The sequence below is a fragment of the Rhinatrema bivittatum genome, chromosome 2, assembly GCF_901001135.1.
Source record: "Rhinatrema bivittatum chromosome 2, aRhiBiv1.1, whole genome shotgun sequence".
Classification (NCBI taxonomy): domain Eukaryota; kingdom Metazoa; phylum Chordata; class Amphibia; order Gymnophiona; family Rhinatrematidae; genus Rhinatrema; species Rhinatrema bivittatum.
The window spans coordinates 632,215,921-632,234,999 of NC_042616.1; the positions used below are offsets into that span (position 1 = coordinate 632,215,921).

A 19,079-nucleotide genomic window follows, 5' to 3' on the forward strand; every position below is an offset into this window, starting at 1 on the left:
GCGCGGAAAAAAAGAAGACTGAAGGGAGACCCCTGCTGGCTGCAGGGTCAGTGCCTTGCTGGGCATGCCCAGTAGGGGCCAGTCAAAGTTCTGTTTAAACTTTGACAGAAGTTTTCCGTGGTGGGCTCCATCCTCGATGTCACCCATTTGTGAGGACAACCATCCTGCTTGTCCTGTGAGAATAGCTTCTGCAACCCATCTCCTTATGGTTTAAAAGTTATAGCAACAGCATAGTATATAGCTCATTTCAAAGTGTCTTTAAAATGAAAAATTATTTTTATGCATTCAAGAAAGTGAAAATGAAACTAAACTTAAAACCGCTCCTACACAATGCTAAATTTTACAGTACATTCAGTCATCAATGTTGAAATAATCCCTTGCAAGCAAACAGTGGTATTATGTAAAACTACATACCCTTTGAAAGTTAAATTTAAAATAAAATGTTATTTTCTTTCATATCTGGTAGTCTAAGATAGAGGGCAATGCTTTTTCTACAGTACATAGATGTCAAAGCCTGGCTGCTTCTTTACCAGAGTACCTGCATTCACAAGCTGCTCCTTGATAGGGCTCAACAGAAGATTAGATGCTAGCCACAAGCACAGCATATAGAAAAATCCCTGGAAGGAAAAAAAAAAAAAAACCACTTTCAATAAAAAGTTATTTTTAGTTCTGAAGACAGACGTGGAGCATTTCAACATAGTTAACGTACCCAGGCATGAGGAAATGCTATCTATCTTCAGACTGTAGTAGTTTTCATTTTGCAGCAGAACACACCACTATTGTCTAATGTTATATTACGTTTCCAGGTTAAAAAAAAAACACTTATTGCAATATGAGTACAAGACAGTCAAGTATTTAAAGTTATACTTGAAAATACAAATAGAAGTGAACTGTATTTTGGAATAGTATGTTAGTCCCCGGCCCAGATTAGACAGAATGTGGGCAAAAAGTTAAAGTAGCATTTTCAGCATTTAAAGCACAAGCATCATTGCAATGAACTTCTGCAGGTACACATCTCAATTTTATAGTGCTCTATGATGTTAGTAGGAAATAAATCTGCCTAAAAGAAAATATTTTCCTCATGATTTGGAGGTTTCTGCTGACTGCTGCACTCCCTGCTGGCCTCTAATCTCCTTCACAGTCCTAATAACGCGCTTATTCGATACCAACATAAGGTGCAGTAGAGGGAACTGCTGTGGAAGTAACTGTTATCTCTTGGCACACAATCAAGGAATAAAAGCCCTGTAAAATTATGCTACTAAATTACAAAGAAAAATAAACATTCAAAGTAAAAGTTAATTTGCTCTAAATGGTAATGGGCCATTATTTCCCAATATTACAATTTTCAAAGGGCTTTTGCACTGGTAACCTAAACAGTTACCCAAGTAAATTCCTCAGTCTGAAAACTGTCCCCTCCGCAGTGACTAAAAGTAAGCGTACTATGACTTCCAGTCATGGGAAGAGAGGCAGGGCCAGGAGAGGGTGGGGAAAGTAAAAAGCATATGCATTTCATTTTTTAAATCCCTATGCATATTGGGGCAGATTTTATAAATCTGCGCACACACGTACTTTTGTTCGCGCACCAGGCGCGAACAAGAGTACGCGGGATTTTAATAGATACGCACGGCTACGCGCGTATCTATCCGGAGGCCGCGGCAACACTCCCGGGCCGAAACCACGCCCGCGGCGCAGCCCCCGAAACGCCGCGTCACTCGTGACACGCCCCTGAAACGCCGCGTCACTACCGGCACGCCCCCGAAAGGCCCCTCCATGCAAGCCCCGGGACTTACGCACGTCCCGGGGCTTGCGCGCGCCACCGAGCCTATGCAAAATAGGCTCAGCACGTGCAGGGGGGGTTTGAGGTAGGTTTTCGGGGGGTACGTGCGTTTAATTTGTATATAAGTTCCTTTGCATACTTAACCCTAACTTGAATGCAAAAGTTGTAATTCTGCTGTTAACTCTCTCTTCCTTGGTATTTTGTATTACCCAGTTAGCCCCTCCCTTGTTCTTTGTAATTTCCTTTCTCAGTTGACTGTAAACCGACATGATGTGTCCTACGAATGCCGGTATAAAAAAGTGTTAAAATAAAATAAATAAATAAAATCCACCCCATTTTATTTTATGGATTCTGCAGATTTTACAACAAGTGCAAAATGTACCTGCAGTCCCTGCTGGTCCAGAATTTTCAAACGAAAACACCATGGGGAGTTTCTCTTTAAAAACGAGTTTGCAGGTTTTCAAATTTGTATACTTTCTGGGGAAGCACTTCAGTTTAGTCAAAATTTCAAAAGGATATCGCAAAGAAAAAATATTCACAAGTCACGTTTTACTAAATTTCACTCATCTGTTATCAGTAACCCTCAATTTGGATATACGGGTAAATACAAATGAGGAAATAAATGATTTTATAAAAAGTGATGCAATATTTTTAAACTCCAAAAATAAAAGTAATAAAAAGAATTCCACATTTGAACAGATGGACATTTGCTTTAAAGTTCCAAAGTTTTAAAAGAAGAGGTCCAAATGAGCAACTAATTTTTATACAAGGATATGCATGCAACCTTTCCAGATATTCAACAGGAATTGTATGCATGTCTCCTGCTGAAGATACTTGGATAAAGTTAAGCATTTAACTTCATTCGAGTAAAGTTAGGATGGTGATTTTTTTTCAACCAGACTGGTGCATCTTTAGTCAGATAACGCTCAATATGTGCACTCACCAGCTAAAATTTAGTCTCATCCCCTAACTCTTCCATGGACACCCCATTTCATCTGGATGCATATTGTGTGCACAAAAATGTATGCGGTCAGTGGAGAAAACTATTCAAAGCTCAAATTTTGAATGTGTATCTCAAAAAGTTATCCGCACAAAGGCTTTCAATTTTGACCTCTACTAGACCTTTGTTGAGAAACCATAAAACCAAAAGATAATGGGCTTTAACTCCGCACAAAACGTTCTCAGTGCTTTTCCTATTTCAGACAACATTTTACCTTTTTTGCTTGAAGCAATATGGCATTTGCAGGCAATTTTAAATATTTTTAAGCAATATAGGCAATTTTCTGGTTTTAAAATTAACACTGATAAATCTGAGGCACTGGCATTGTTAGATAGATTGGCAGAGTCCTAGCCAGGATTCCCTCTACAATGGGCTCAATACCAATTAAAATATTTGGCTGTTTACATTCACCACGATTTGCAGAAATGGTACGACAGTAATGTAATGCCGATTGTAACCTCATTCAAGAATAAAATAAATAATTGGATGCCTTCACCATTGAATATACTTGGTAGGATTGCTTTACTCAAAATGATGATGCTCCCTAAATTATTATATATCCTACAAATGCTGCATTATGTTGACAAAAATTGATCTCCAATCCTTACAGAGAATATGTACCGCCTTTATTTGGCACGCATAGCCATTTCCAAATCGGCACTTTATATATCTGAGGGTGATTGGGGTTTTCCTAATGTCAGGTATTACAATCTGGTAATGATGAGGGCCTTAGGAGACTGGAATGAGAACTCTAATGTTAATGTTGTCACTAGTATGGAGCACTTACTTGCTGACCCAGTAGATTTGTGGTTTATGTTACACACACGGGCAGAGAAGTTACCTCCTAATATGCGTTCTAATCTCTTAGGATGTAGTATGCGTCAGGCGTGGAGAGCATTACGATAACATTTAGGCCTGTCATGGGAGTTCTCTATGTGGCTCCCACTTTGTGGGACCCAGATTTCCCACCGGGTCAGCAATCTGGCTGTTTCCAAGCATTAAAGCAGAAAGCAAAATTGCTTACCTTGTAATAGGTGTTATCCCAGGACAGCAGGATGTAGTCCTCACATATGGGTGACATCATTAATGGAGCCCTATTGCGGAAAACTTTCTGTCAAAGTTTCTAGAAACATTTGACTGGCCCTGTGAGGCCACTGAGCATGCCCAGCATGCCATAATATTATCTACCACAGGGATCTCTCTTCAGTCTCGTATGTAGCAATAAGCTTTAGCAAAAAATAAAATAATAAAACGTATTGGACCCAACTCCGCGGGGTGGCGGGTGGGTTTCGTGAGGACTACATCCTGCTGTCCTGGGATAACACCTATTACAAGGTAAGCAATTTTGCTTTATCCCAGGACAAGCAGGATGCTAGTCCTCACATATGGGTGATTAGCAAGCTAGAGGCTGAGTCATTTTGTAGTGAAGCAACAGTGAAGTATTGTTGTTGAAAATGAGGCAGCCGAAGATCACAGCAGACTGGATGTAGAAGGAGTTGGGATTAAACTGGAAACAAGTTCTTTAAGACAGATCGTCCATATGCTGAATCTTGTCGTCCTTGTTTGTCCAAACAGTAATGAGCTGCAAAGGTGTGACGAGAACTCCATGTTGCTGCTTTATATATGTCAAGAATTGGCACTGAATGATAGTGTGCTACTGAGGTTGACATTGCTCTTACTGAATTCGCCTTTACTCACCCTTGGAGAGGAAGGCCTGCATTTTCATAGCAAAACTGTATGCAATCTGCTAACCAATTGGATAGAGTATGTTTACCCACTGCTTTACCCGGTTTGTTTGAATCATAAAATACAAAGAGTTGAGTGGATTTCCTGTGGACTGCAGTGCGGTCTAAGTAGAATGCTAGCGCTCACTTACAGTCCAAGGTGTGTAAGGCCAATTTCTCCTTGGTGAGAATGAGGTCTTGGAAAGAATGTGGGCAAAACTATGGATTGGTTCAAGTGGAATTCCGTAACTACCTTGGGGAGGAATTTTGGATGTGTTCGGAGAACCACTCTGTCATCTAGAAATTTAGTATAAGGTGAGTACGTGACAAGTGCTTGCAACTCATTAACCCTCCTAGCCGATGTAATGGCTATAAGGAAGATAGTTTTCCATGTAAGAAATTTAAGATCACAGGAATTCATGGGTTCAAATGGAGAACGCATGAGTCTTGTTAAGACCAAATTCAGGTTCCATTCTGTGACAGGTGGTCAAATTGGTGGTTTAAGGTAAATTAAACCTCTCATAAATCTACTGATAAGAGGATGTATGGATATTGGTGTATCTCCCATCTTGTTATGGTAAGCTGAGATTGCACTTAAGTGTACTCTTACAGATGAGGTTTGGAGACCAGAGTCTGAAAGATGGCATAAATAGTCTAATAGAGAAGTTGTGGGGCAGGAGAAAGGATCAATGTTCTTTTGCGTGCACCACAAAGTAAACTTTTTCCATTTCGAAGAATAGTTCTTTCATGTTGAAGGTTTACGTGAAGCTACAAGCACTTGAGATACATTGGCTGAAAGATTGAGTGGTTGTAAAATCAAGCTTTCAACATCCATGCTGTCAGGGATAGGGACTGAAGGTTGGGATGTGCAACCGACCCTGATCCTGAGTTATGAGAGTGGAGCTACACCCAGGCGAATTGGTTCTCTGATCGAGAGGTCTAGAAGTGTGGGAAACCATACTTGTTGAGGCCAATACAGGGCTATGAGTATCATGGACCCTTTGTCCTGTTGTAGTTTCACTAGAGTTTTGGTTATGAGCGGTATCGGAGGATACGCGTATAGAAGGCCTGAGTTCCAAGGGCGAGCAAAGGCGTCCTTGGCTGGCTGGTGTTTCTGTCTGTGCAAGGCGCAGAACTTGTCCACTTTGTGATTCAGGTGTGATGCAAAGAGGTCTATTGTTGGTTGTCCCCAACGTTGAAATATCCTGGTCGCTACTAAGGGATCCAGGGACCATTCATGCGGTTGGAATTGACGACTGAGTCGATCTGCCACTACGTTGTGAATGCCTGCCAGATAAGTAGCCCGGAGAAACATGGAATGTGTCAGGGCCCAATCCCAAATCTGTGCGGCTTCTTGACAAAGGAGATAAAAGCCTGTACCTCCCTGTTTGTTGATGTACCACATGGCTACTGTATTGTCCGTTTGGATCAGAACAGTCTTGTGTAAAAGGCAGTCCTTGAACGCATGCAGCGCATAACGTATAGCTCGAAGTTCCAGGAAATTGATTTGAAATGTTGCTTCGAGTTTTGTCCAGGTACCCTAGATATGGAGATTGTCTATGCGAGCTCCCCAACCTAAGGTGGATGCATCTGTAGTTAAAGTTATCTGTGAGACTGGTTGCTGGAAGGGTAGGCCCTTGCGCAAATTGTCCTTGTTCACCTACCAAAGTAGAGATGAACGTAACTGGTGGGTTACTTGAATTGGAGAAGACAGTGGTTGAATGGCTTGGATCCATTGTGATCTTAAAGTCCACTGAGTTACCCTCATGCCAGTCTTGCCATAGGGGTGGCATGAACTGTGGAGGCCATGTGGCCCAGTAAGGTCAGAAACTGATGAGCTGTTGCTTGTTTCTTTGAGTGAAGCAAGTTTGCCAGTAGGGAAAGTGTGTCTGCCCGATCCCCAGGTAGAAAAGCTTTTGAAAGTATGGTGTTCAATTCCGCACCTATGAATTGAAGCAGGTGAGACGGAATGAGATGGGACTTTTGATAATTGATGGGAAAGCCCATGAAGTGAAGTAATGGTTCAACTGAGAGAAGCCAGAGCTCCTTGTTGAGATTGACTTCTGATGAGCCAGTTGTCTAGATAGGGGAAGACATGGACACTTTCCTTGTGCAAGTGTGCTGCTATTACTGCCAGACATTTGGTGAATACTCTGGGAGCAGAGGAAGTCCGAATGGTAGTACTCTGTACTGGAAATGTTGATGACCCACCATGAAGCGCAGATACTTGCAATGAGGAGGGAATATTGGTATGTGAGCGTAAGCGTCTTGAAGATCCAGAGAACAAAGCCAATCTCCTGTTTGAAGAAGTGGAAGCACGATGCCTAGAGAGACCATCCTGAACTTTTCTTTCTTCAGAAATTTGTTGAGATTTCTGAGGTCTAGGATGGGACGTAGGCCTCTGGTTTTCTTTGGAATGAGGAAATAGCGGGAATAGAATCCTCTGCCCTGCTGAGTCTGGGGCACCGGCTCTACAGCTCTGGCTTTCAGAAGGGTGGATAATTCTACTTGTAATTGGATTATGTGATTTTCGCTTAGAGGAAGAGGTCTCGGAGGAGAATCTCTTGGAGTTGAAAGAAAATTAAGTTGGTAACCTCGAGATATTATTGCAAGTACCCATTGGTCTGTTATTTGTAACCAATGGTTGTAGAAGGAGGATACTCGGCCTCCTACCAGAAAATATGGTTGAGGATTGGCTTTGGTCTCTGGGAAAGGCCTCAAAAGCCTGCAGCCGGTCCAGTCTGTGGCGGAGGTTGAGGCCTAGCAGCTCTATGTTGTCTGGGCTGAGCTCTTTGCTGCGGCCTAGAAGATCTGCCCCTTGATGCTAGAGGGTAATAACGCCTCTGTCGCTAGAAGGGTTGTCTAGATTCTTTTCTTGGAGGCCAGCGAGATGACTGGGTAGCAGAAAACTAACGATAGCTGGTGCAGGGTTTCTGTGTGTTCTTTTAATTGTGCTACAGCATCTTGCACTTTAGAAGCAAAAAGATTGTCACCAATACATGGTAAATCAACTATCTTTTCCTGGACTTCAGGCCTGAGGTCTGAGGCTTTAAGCCATGCCCAACATCTTGCACTTATACCAGAGGCCGCTACCCTGGAGGCTGTTTCAAAATCATCATAAGCGGCTCAGACTTCGTGCTTGCCAGCTTCAAGTCCTTTGTGAATTACTGTTTGGGCTGCTTCTTGATACTGTTGTGGTAATGAAGTTGAAAATTCTTGCATTTGTCTCCACGGATTCCTCTGATATTGAGTCATGTATAACTGATATGATGAAATTCTTGTATTTAACATGGCTCCTTGATAAATCTTCCTACCCAGGGAATCCAAGAATCTATGATCCTTGCCTGGAGGAGTGGAGGAATACGGCCCTTATCCTTTTTGATTTCTTTTGTGCAGATTGGTGTGGAAGTTGTGCTTTTTGGTAGCCGGGAACAGACTGTACCAAATAAGTAGTGTCCACTCTTTTATTGACAGCAGGTACCGAGCATGTGTGCTCCCAGAGTCTATGCTTAATGGACAGGTATGGCTAATACTTGCTTTGGAGGATCCACAAATTGGAGGACCTCCAGTGTTTGCTGTCTAGCATCCTCCTCAGTTACCAGGGTGAAGGGTATGGTGTCCGCCATATCCTGGACAAAATTTGTGAAGGATAAATCCTCCAGTGGAGATTTCTTCCTTTGTTCTGGAGGGGAAGGATCTGACAAAAATCCTTCAGAGGAAAGTGTCTGTATGCCCCGTCATCCCATGTATCATATGGATCGTCCTGATGTGGAGACATTGGAGAAGATCTTGGTGGACGAGGAAGTCCTGAAGGACCTGGCTGCGGATCATCGATAGGTATCCGTCCAGGAATTTCTTCTCGTGGCTTGGATGGAATGGCACCGACAATTTCATCAAATTTCTTCATGAGAAGTTGGTACAGCGCAAATTCAGGATGTCCTGGAGCCCCAGGTGACATCGGCATCGATGGCATCGGGTCAGGCATCGGCGATGGAATCGGTGTCAGTATCGATGGTCGCCTCGGTATACGACTTAGGCTGTGATGCCAGCATAGGTGCAGGTACCGGCATCAGCGGGGTTGTCAGCATCGGTAGAGTGGTACCGGCATCCGTGACATCTGTTGGTCCTTTAAGGCCTGGAGCACCGCTTGACGGATGAAATCCGACAATTCCTGTGTAACAGCTGGTGCAGGGAGAGCAGCTGTACGCGGTGGAGGTGTCGATGTTCCTTCCACAGAGCCCTGTGTAGGTTTGACAACTGGTGCGTCGCCATGGGATGAAGGCCTCAGCGTCAGAGGTACCAGTGTTTCCTGGATTCTAGACCGTTTCGCGGTCGATTCCTCCGGGGAGAGAAGCGCCTCTGGTTTCGATGGGTGTCGGTTGCCGATGGTGGTGCTTCGAACAGTGTTCGGTTCGCTGATTTCGTTGATGCTATCGATTGTCATTGGCGATGGATGGTCCCCCGAGCCTTCCGGATGACGTTTTTCAAAATTATGCGTTTTGGAGACTCCGGACGGAGACGATTTAGTCGATGTGGAGGGAGATGGCAGAAGTTGTAGATGGAATAAATACTCCATCTTTTCTTGGCGGGCCTTTCTTCTCTTAGCGGTCATTTCTGCACATTTGGGACAGGTTGTTATGTCGTTTTTTTCCCCTAAACAAAGCACACACTCAAGGTGTGGGTCTGTAATGGACATTGTCCGATTACAGATGGGACATTTTTTAAATCCCGTGGCCATTGTAACGTCGACAGCCGTCGATGAGAAGAAATGTGAGAGGAAAACATTTTACTCAAAAAGAGTAAAAACGAGACAAAGATTTACTCACCAGCTGGTGGAAACTTGAGAGATCCCGATGTGGGAGAAAATGAATGTGAAATCTGATTTTTAGTCAGACAAAAAACTGTGAGGAAACTCACAAAAGCTCCTGCTCCGCGATGCCTACAGCAACGCGGAAAAACGAAGACTGAAGAGAGATCCCTGTGGCAGAGAATATCATGGCATGCTGGGCATGCTCAGTGACCTCACAGGGCCAGTCAAACGTTTCTAGAAACTTTGACAGAAAGTTTTCCGCAATAGGGCTCCATCAATGATGTCACTCATATGTGAGGACTAGCATCCTGCTTGTCCTGGATAAAGATATTGATACTTTGAGTATTTTATTGATGCTCACCAGGGCAAAATGCACAACTTTGCAGTGTGTTAGCAATCACTTGGTTTCCGGCAACAGTATTTTTTGGCTTACAAGCAGTTATGGAATTATGTAAATTTGATCTTGCCCCAGTTAGGGGTACCTGTTACCTCTAGTGCTTTTCAAAAATTGTTGTGCATATATCGTACTAAGAGGTATAAACTATCATATATGCACGAATACCTACAAAAGCAAGCCAAACATACCATCATGGAAACTTTTAACAGATAAATGGGAGGCTGACCTAGGAGAATATTTACTCGTTTCGGAGGTGCTAGAAGGCTCTCTTAATGCATATTGGGATATTATTTCTGCCGCTTTGCGAGATCAACATTTGTGTGTCTTACATAATCTAATGGTATCTCCCATGTGAGATTTTCAGATGGGCATAGCGGAATCAGCTAACTGCTTGAAATATCCCGTTCTGAATGCTACATTTAGACATTACATTTGAGAATGTCCTCTGGTAGCTACTTTTTGAAAAAATGTAATTTCCACACTGAATACACTGTTATCGATCACTCTCCCATGTAGGGCCTCAGTGTGTTTTATAGGGGTAGGAATTATGGATTTATGCGGTAGGCCTGGGAGTTTACAACTGGTTTAATAATAAGCTAAGAAATGCCTGTTGACAAAATGGCATTTTAGCATTCAGAGATGGCGGGCTTGTGTACGTTGGATTATAAATCCCAGCTGCTGCAGTCTCAGAAACCCACTTATGCCATCTTTAAAGCATGGGCACCCACCTGAACATTAGAGACATTATCCCCATTAGTGAGCACTAAGTCGAGTATTATTCCCTCCCTTGAAGGGCATCCACTATCTCTCTACTTCTGGTAGATTCCGCAGAAGGGATTCTCCAGTCTACATCCAGCAGACTAAAATCTCCAAACAATCAACAATTCTCTCTTCTTTCCCATCTTTTGGATGTCTTCAACCAGATCCTCTGTCTAGTTCTTCCATTTGAATTGGAGGCCTGTAAGCCACTCCAGTAAAATGGATGCACCATCATCTTTTTGTAGGATGGCCCATAATGCTTCTTTTATAACCCACATTCCTTGCAGTTCAGTTGCTTGGATATTGTTATTGACATAAAGACCTACTCCTCCCCCTTTTCTGTTTTCTCTGTCCTTCCTTAACAAGCTTTACCCCGGTATGGTCATATCCCAATCATGAGACTCCGTGAACCAGGTCTCTGTAACAGCAACTATGACCAAGTCCGCTTCCACCATTAAGACCTGCAGATCTAGGATTTTATTGCCCAGACTATGAGCATTTGTGGTCATAGCTTTCCAACATCTCCCCAGGATTGCTGCTCTTCTTTTTCATCTTTTCTGCTATTTTGAGCTGATTGACTTTGTTCTTTTCTTCTCCCAATTCCTGTCTTGCTTGCGAGTGACATGGCAATTTCACTAGCCACCCCTGCCTTCTAGTTTAAATGCCTCAGTGTATGCGCTGAATTTCTCACTTAACATCCTCTTTCTGGCCAAGGACAAATCTAGACCATCCTTACAGTATATACTTTTACTGTTCCATACACGGCCCTATCCACTAATGTAACCAAAACCACTTGATTTACACCATGCTTTGAGCCAAACATTTAAGTTATCTATATGGCAGAGCCTTTTCTTCCCCTTTCAATGAACAGGTAATAATTCTGAAAAGGCAATGGTCTATGCCATGTGTCTAATCTTCATCCCTAGGTTTTGGAAATATTTCTGTACTGCAAGGATACCATTGCCTAGCAAGGTCATTGGTCCCCAGATGGATAACCCTGATACTGGAGTTTCTACTTTCTTCTGTAATTGCACTATCTGGTTGGCATTTTTACTAGCTGAGGATCCTTGAAGGCATTTAACTATTGTGTCCCCCATCAAAATTATTACCCAATTTGGTTCTTCTGATGACTGAGTCTCCCAGCAGAAGAAGCTACCTTTTATGACCTTTGATAATGTTTAAGGGTTTCTGGGTACACAAGAGTGACTACACCTCTTTCAGATATCACCTCATTTTCTATTCCTGGAGCTTCTTTGTTATCCAATGCAGAAAAGGTATTATGTAAGAGTAATGGTGGGGAGAGTGGATGTCTTTTCATCACAGGCCTTATTCTTCCAGAGCCCACTATAATCCATTTATTTCAGGGTTTCTGAATCCTGGATGTCTGAATTCTCTGTGAGAGTGGGATTAGATATTCAAGATGCTGCACAGTAAGGGAAATTGGGTGTCGTATAGTCCATATGTCTTGTTCTACCAGAGCCTACTGTAAACCCTTTATTCATGGGTTTCTGACTCCTCTTGGAAGCTGTGAGAGATAGTTTGGATGCTGCCAAGGGGGGGGGGGGGGGAGGTTTTCTGAAACTTCAGCAATTCCTCTTTCAGATGTGTCAACTGCTTTTTCATTATAGATAGCTGAAAGCAAACTGGACATCTCTTAAGTCTCCAAAAGTCAGGCCTTGGGACATAAGCACCACAATTATTACACTGAATTAAAGACATTCCGCTACTACAAACAACTCTTGTTTAAATACAGACTAGGAATATCAATACTTGGAAAAACAGAGAGAGATTTCAAATCATGCAATACAGAAATGCAGAAGCATAACAAGAAAGCAATCTATAACATGGATAACTTTAAATTTTTGAACCTAACTGGCCACAAGAACAGGTAGCAATGTGTGTCTCCTTACAATCAATTCTGACTAAGTAAGTTCTTGATGACCCTCTACAATGTACTATGAGTCACCTACCCCAAAGGAGAAAAGCCCAATACTTTTTTTTTTTTTTTTAATAAAGACAGCTTTATGTTTTTACTTAATTGCTGTCTGCTCACAATCTGCAAGTGTGCTACTCCCAGCGTCCCCTTGAGACTACCCTCTATGACATTCCCTTTCTGGACTGCTGGGCCTATGTTGCTGGGTGTTGTGACTATTGTGGGTTTCCATATATTGTACTGTGTTCCCAGGTGGGTTTTTTTTTCTCTCTCTCTCTCCCCTGTGTGTCTGGGACCATTAACAAGGATCCCCCAGTGTTTGAATGCAGGAAATACAACAGGTCTGGCCACTTATCGCAGAATCTGAAAATGGTTTATCGCAATTTGCACTAACTTAGCTCTTCCCACAGGTAATTAGCGCAAATTGAGATAAATGCTATATTAGCATATAACACGCCCCTTTTGCTATCGCATGCGGTACTTACTGCATTTTGATAAATCCAGGCCAATGTGATATGCTAGATCCAGGTAAGAGAGCTGGCATTACCCCATGGTGGGGGACATGGATATGGACCCAGGTAGCTGATGGATGATGGAAAGCCCCAGTATATGCTTCACTGTGGAGATGGATAGCGGGGCCCCTTCAGAAGCTGAGTAAGGTGAACTGATGGATCCAAGTTGTTCTCTGCTGCCATGTTGTGGGATTCACAGTTCATGTATGCTGCGCAACCAACAGCATGATCCTAATCTCTGGACCCTGATTGTATATGTGGTCCCTCAAGGTCTGCCATGAGCCATCTGTGTTGCACTGCTCCCATAACCCCCGCTGTGAAGCAAGGGTCCTAGGTACTGACTTATGCTCTGCCCACCTTGTGGCTGTGTGCTTCCGTGGGGACTCTGATGTGCGTTTGAAGAAACTAGTGCCCCCACAGAAGTGTCTTGCTGCCGGCCATCTACTGCTTCAGTCGTTGTGTGCCCTGAAGCTCCTGCCATGCACGGAGTCTGAGGATCATCAGCTTTCTGCCCTGTTCGCTTAGGCTGCTCCTGCACCAGTCCCTTGCCCTGCACTGATGTGCTCGTCACTGCTTCTGCCACGCTGCAGCTTGGACTTTCTTCCCCACCTTGACTTAGCCTGTCTCCCCTCCATGGGGGGTCGCTGTTGTGGTAGTCTCAGAGGTGGCCCCTTAATGCAGGTTATGTTCCTGAATGCGTGCAGCTATTTGTGCCAGTTGCTGAAATGTGGTGTGCTTCAGCCAATGCTCTCCACTGCAATTGCTAACTGGTGGGACACGTGGAAATCACAGTCTTGCAGCTACTAAACTAACTGACCGTTTTCCCTAACCCACTGCTGCATTGAGGGGAATATTCTCCGCAGCTTACTGCTTGGCTTTTGGCCTGGACCCAACCTACCACAGCTTGATTGCATGATATGGCCCCATCCTATGTGAGTCTCTTCAGATGCAACTCGAACAATGTGTAGCTCTCCTAGCACTGCCATTCGCTGTGGGTGTTCCAGTAGCCCTGATCCGACGCCAAATGTAACTGCCAAAAACTGCTCGGTCTGACCACGTGTAGCACTTCAAGCGCTTCTCTTCTGCAGTGAGTTCCGACCAAAGCATGGTTCAAGAAGTGTGATTTGGAACACGAGCTGCTGAAAAAAACATAAGCTGCCAAAACGTTTCCGCCTGTTCAATGTCTTGGGTTGCTGCTGTCCCAAAGCTTGACAAAGACTGGCCGGGAACAAGAGGACACCTGTGCCCCAGTCCTGGCCCTTTTATAGGTCATGATGTCATCCAATTTCAACCACTCCCCTCCCTCTCACCACACAGTCCAGGAGACTGTGCGTGCCATGAAGGAGGAGGGACAGCAGAGGAGCGAGTCGTGAAAGGGACCCCCGATGCACTGCCATGAGCTCCCACATGCCAGGACGGAGGACAGGCCTCCACCCACCAGCATTGGTTATAGGTGGGTTCCAGGCATGGGCACAGTCCCACATACAAAGCTTCATTCTCTGCTCGAATACGTCTAAGGACACCGGGACCTAACATCTAATAAATATCAGTCTCCTAGTTCAGAATGATATTTTCACACAATACCCTGTCAACGCCATCCTGGTCAATGTGAGGAGACTATAAACCTGCCAAATAAACACATTTCCATAAATCTACTGTCCAATTAAATTAATTGAGAATCTAAGTGATTGGGATTCTTTAAAATAAAATTATAGGTGTTCCACAAAGAAAATAAATTGACATGACGACTCTTGTTCAATGTAATAGCTATAGAGCACTAATCCTAAAGCATAACATCTGGGAATTTAGAACTTGCACCATCTGTCTGCAGTTCTTCACAATAAAAAAAAAAATAGAAAGAGACATAACTGAGCTCGGAGAATAATTAGCTAAAATTAAAGAAAGTTTCCACTACTACACAACATGCAGAAAATTTTCCATAACTCCCTCAAAGGATTAAAAAGATAGATGGGTTACAGAGGTCTCTGGTAGGCCAAAACGTGTGGGAAAGATTAAAACAAAAAAAAAAAACCCCCACGACTCCTCCTTAATCATACCCACATAAATGCCTCAGAGCATTAGAAACTGATATTTCAACAGAAGTATCAAGATTTAGGAAAAAAAAAAAATAAAGGACATTCCACTTTTCACAGACCCTGGAGATGCTATCCAAGATCCTAAATAGAAAATGCCTTCTCCTGGAGGATTATTATTAAACACAATTCAAACAATTAATGCTCAAAAATAGAAAATTTTCAAATAACGCCCAGACCCTATTTAACATAGTAAAGAACTTAACAAGTGACAATACAATCAACCACTTAACTCTACAAGAGAACCAATGCAATGAGGTAGCTTCAATTCTTTAAAGAAAAAATTGAGAACCTGAGAAAAAAAAAATCCCTAACACTACAAAACAAGAGATTAAGCTGCCCACTAGAGACATTAGTAACTGATCAGAATTTGAAGAGGTATCCACATGTTGAAGTCGAGAAAATGATAAATCAAATGAACCCTACTACCCACGTAATTGACACCATTCCCATTACAGAAATAAAAAAACTAGCAAACACAATAACCCCAACTCTAAGATCATCAACCTCTCACTAGATGGAGTAATGCCGGGATACATGAAAGGAGCTATAATCAACCAATAATTAAGAAAAAAGAACCTCGACCCCCTAAATCTCAATAACTATAGACCAGTCTCAAACTTACCCCCTATTAGCCAAGCTAATTGAAAAAACAGTACAAAAACAACTATCAAACCACATTGAAAGCAACAACATATTATACCCAACACAACATGGGTTTCGCAAACACTACAGTACTGAAACTCTGCTATTAGCTTTATCAGATAATATCTTAAGAGGTTTTGATACAGGAACACACTACATTCTGGTTCTATTAGATCTCTCTGCAGGCATATGACACGGTTAAACCACAAAATACTACTCAATAGACTGAAAGAATAGGACTCATAATAAAACAATAAAATGGTTTGAGTCATACTTAAACAATAGATGTTTTCAAGTACAAATCAAAAATACACTTTCAGACAAAGTCACACTGCTAACCGGTGTCCCACAGGGATCAGCCCTGTCGGCAACACTCTTTTAACATTTATCTCCTCCCGGTATGTCACCTACTAGCGGGACTTGGAATCATACATTACATATACGCAGATGATATACAGCTACTGCTACCCATTGTAAACACCACTGAAGAAACAATGAAACTTGCCAATATGTATCTCGAAATAATCAAACAGCTCTTAAATCAGATGGAACTAGTAATAAACATCGACAAAACGGAATTCTTACACCTTGAATGTAAAAACATACACCACATACAACCAACACTCACAATCAAAAATACTCAAGCCGTTAAGCTAGCAATAAAAGTACGGAATCTAGGAGTAATAACTGACCCTGAGCTAAACATGAAACAACACATCTCACTGAAAATAAAAGAAGGATACGCGAAACTAATGATCCTGAGAAGACTAAAACCTCTACTAACACTAAACAATTTCCGCACAGTTCTACAGGCAATGATATTCGCAAGCACAGATAACTGTAACTCCCTACTTTTAGGACTACCACAATCTACGATTCGGCCACTTCAAATATTACAAAACTCAGCTGCTAGAATTTGACTGGCAAAAAAAAAAAAAAAAAAAGAATGACCAAATTACAGGAACACTCGCCAAATTACACTGGCTTTCAATCGAACAAAGAATACAATATAAGGCTTTATGCATAATTCATAACTAATCCACGATGAAAAAGCTGAACTGGCTAACACTGCACTGCGCGTTCATGTCCCGCAAAGAAACCTGAGATCTGCTAATAAGGCTCTACTAACTGTCCCCTCTGTCAAAACAGCACGCCTCACGCAAGAGCACTATCACTGGCTGCCCCGTGCTATGGAACACCATGCCACTCGAAATAAGGCTGCAGAGAAATTTGAAAATATTCAAAACCAATCTGAAAACCTGGCTCTTTAAACAAGCTTTTTATAAAGATAAAGAGAAGGAGAAAAACAGTTGATTGATAAGGACGCACCAAACTAGAAGTTGTTACTTGTAACCTACAAATGCATATTAATGTTAAATTCAAACCGCCTAATATGTTCCTAACATACAAGCTTAACTTACACACATAGTTTACTGCATTAAATTGTTACCGTACTATGATGGCACATGATTAATTTGTAATCTATACCACTCATATTTTCATTATCGTGCCTTGCTGTAAACCGCTGTGATGGTTATCTAACTTAACGACAGTATAGCAGAGTTTATAAATAAATAAATAAATAAATAAATAAATAAATAAATAAATAAATAAATAAATTCATTCAGGGGCAAACTGGAAAGGAAACAAAAAAGTCAAATTCCTACCTGGATCCTCAGCTAGCAGGGATACAAACTAAATTCACTGTACTATCACAGAACGAAGGAATTCTGACATTGATCTTATAGTCCATTTGGGGACCAATGACCTTGCAATAAGTTAACTCAGTAAAGTGCAAAGAGATTCACTCAAGCACTGGGAAAGGGCTGTAGCATTTTCAGAGATTTTACCCATTCGTGGTGTGAAAGAGAAGAAAGATCGTATTGCCACTTAAATGGCTCAAAACCTGGTACAAGGAAAGTTTTAGATATAAGGGGGTAGGGAACAATATGTTTTGTGTCCATTTGAGTGTTGCTCCTTGGGGAATTCTGCGCTACTGCAGAATGAACATTTTCCTCAGATTTCCCCCTCGCACAGATTTTTATCTTCACCTCGCAGAATCTAGGCCCCACCCACCTCTCTGAGCACAATCACTGGTGGGATCACAGCAATAATGGAATCAAGGTGTTCACAAAGGCCCCCAAATCTCCTGGCAAGCTGGCAGAGCCTCAACTGCTGCGTTCCCGCGAGTCTGCCCTGTACTGTGGTTGTAGCTCTTGACTCTCTTTGCTGAGGAAGGGACACAACTGAAAGAAAACCAGCAAGAGGAGGTGACATTGGATAGCTCTAGCCCCAATATTTACTGAGGCCCCTTATCTATGCAGGCAGATGCCAGATGTACTGGCGTTGTGGGGGAAAGGAGAACTTGTTATTGCTTCAGAGGATTAGTTGGGTTTTTGGGGGAAGGGAAGAGAGAAATATTCCTGCGAGCACGTTTAGTTTGGGGGGAGGAAAACAGTCATGCTTGGGATTCTCAAATGTATGCATGCTATTTTAAACAGCAATGTATATGGGCACTTTTATTATGTGCACTTAGCGGTTTTTTTTTTCATTGTCAAAGGGGCACAGTATGCATTAGTTTCCCTTTTGAAAACTGGCTGCAGCATACATAGGCTAATAGACAATTGCCCCTATACACTGCAAACAAGGTGGGCTATTCAAAACTGCACCCCGAGTGCCTTCTGCATCAAGTTTTGCAAAGTCTGAGCACTAAGGTGGAAAGCCTTTTTCTTACCTATAATTACCATCATTTCTAGAGCACTGCTAGATGAAAGCAGCACTATATAGATACATTTAGAGGCATATCGTGACCACCTCTTGAGCAGATGTTCTAGCTCAGGGGTGACCTACTCCAGTAAGTGGCAGCACTGAGAGGAGAGGATTACCTTGCTAGTGGCTGGAAAGAATCAGTAAGTACTGCTTGGAGAAATTTTTAAACTTTAAAGTATTCGGGAGAACTAAACTATTGGGGTTATATTATTTAGTGTGCTTGTGTGTTTTATTTTAAATAGGTATTTATTTATTTATTTATAGTTTATAGGTATTTATTTATAGTTTATAGGTATTTATTTATTTATTTATAGTTTATAGGTAGGTCAGAAAGTTGTATTTCCCAACCATTCCACCCCTCTCCCAACTACCCCAGCTCATCCTTTAATATAAGGCAAGTGTCACTTTCACACTTAAAATAAAAATAAAATAAAAAAATAAAAATCAGCCTTTTAACAACTCAGAAATCCCTATACCTTATTCCATAGTTGATCATTCCCTTGTAGGTTACTACCAGATATATAGTAAATACACTAATACATTTAAAGGACACTAATTGTACGCAATACTACACCCACAGCAATCTAAAACTTAACTAGGAAGTGAACAAATTTAAGATGAAGGTAGCAAGTTCAGCAGCAACAGGGGAGACTCCCAGTC

At 42.2% G+C, this 19,079-nt stretch overlaps 1 protein-coding gene across 1 annotated transcript in view; it reads right to left on the reverse strand.

Annotated features, from left to right (window-relative positions):
* RB1CC1 (RB1 inducible coiled-coil 1) overlaps positions 1-19,079 on the reverse strand; it is a 434,332-nt gene that overhangs the window by 396,909 nt on the left and 18,344 nt on the right. The window contains 1 exon segment of the mRNA XM_029591270.1: positions 539-617. The gene's annotated coding sequence lies outside the window, so the exon portion shown is untranslated.